A 1,642-nucleotide genomic window follows, 5' to 3' on the forward strand; every position below is an offset into this window, starting at 1 on the left:
TGGATCTTCCCCCTCCCGTCCCAGGGATTCACCCTCATGGATCCATTCTCCACCCCAGGGATCCACATCCTATCCTCACTCCCTGCCCCAGAGATCCACCCCGTATCCCCAGCCCCCTCCCCAGGGATCCATTCCCAATCCCCACTCCCTGATCCAAGGATCCCCCCCCATCCCAGGGATCTGCCCCAGGGATTCACCCTCACGGATCCCTGCTCCATCCCGAGGATCCACCATGGGATGTTGGGGTCACAGAACAACGGGGCCATGGGATGTTGGGGTCAACGAGACTTTGGGGTCATGGGATGTGGGGGTAACGGGGCATTGGGGTCATGGGATGTTGGGGTCTATGAGACGTTCGGGTTGTGGGGTCAATGGGGCCATTTGGGATCAATGGGACACTGGGATTGTGGGGATGTTGGGGTCATGGGACATTGGGGCTGTAGGACATTGGGGTCATGGGATGTTGGGGCCTGTGGGACATTGGGGCCACGGGACTTTGGGGTCATGGGGCATTGGGGTCAATGGGACACTGGGATGTTGGGGTTGTAGGACATTGGGGTCAATGGGAAAAATGTGGCCATGGGACGTTGGGGTCATTGGGAACATTGGGGCCAATGGGAACAATGGAGCCATGGGATGTTGGGGTCAATAAGAACAATGGGGCCATGGGATGTTGGGGTCAATAAGAACAATGGGGCCATGGGACGTTGGGGTCAATGGGAACAATGGGGTCAATAAGAACAATGGGGCCATGGGACGTGGGGGTCAATGGGAACAATGGGGCCATGGGATGTTGGGGTCAATAAGAACAATGGGGCCATGAGACGTGGGGGTCAATGGGAACATTGGGGTTGGGGTTTTTGGGGCCGTGGGGCATTGGGGTCATTTGGGGTTTTGCGGTTCCCAAATCTCAGCCATTCCCACCCCTCTGCAAATCCCCGCAGCCCAGCCCCACAGGAAGCCATCGGTTGGGGTTCGTTAGCGCCGCAGCTCGTTAGCGCGATCCCTACAGCCGCACCAACGCCGCCCCCACCCAACCCCCCCGCGTCCCCCCACCATGACTCAGCCCAGCAAAACGGAATGGAAAACCCAACTCACATCCCCCGGAGCTGTGGGGCAGAGCGCTGGGATGTGGGGCAGGGAGCCAAGGTTTGGGGCAGAGAGCCAAGATTTGGGGCAGAGCTGTGGGATGTGGGGCAGGGAGCCAAGGTTTGGGGCAGAGCTGTGGGATGTGGGGCAGGGAGCCAGGATTTGGGGCAGAGCTGTGGGATGTGGGGCAGGGAGCCGAGATTTGGGGGAAAGATGTGGGGTGTGGAGCAGAGCTGCGGGATGTGGGGCGGTGGGTTTGGGGTGTTGATTTGGGGTGTGGATCTGGGGAGAATTTGGGGATTTGGGGCACAGCGCTGGGATTTGGGGCTGAGATCTGGGCTGTGGGGCAGAACTGTGGGATTTGGGGTGGTGGGTTTGGGGCTGAGCTCAGGGGTTTGGGGCTGAGCTCGGGGGTTTGGGAGAATTCTGGAATTTGGGGCAGAGCACTGGGATTTGGGGCAGAACTGTGGGATCTGGGGTGTGAGTTTGGGGCTGAGCTCGGGGCTTTGGGAGAATTCTGGAATTTGGGGCAGAGCACTGGGATTTGGGGCAG

The sequence above is a fragment of the Meleagris gallopavo genome, chromosome 2 (genome assembly GCF_000146605.3).
Source record: "Meleagris gallopavo isolate NT-WF06-2002-E0010 breed Aviagen turkey brand Nicholas breeding stock chromosome 2, Turkey_5.1, whole genome shotgun sequence".
In the NCBI taxonomy this organism is placed as follows: Eukaryota; Metazoa; Chordata; class Aves; order Galliformes; family Phasianidae; genus Meleagris; species Meleagris gallopavo.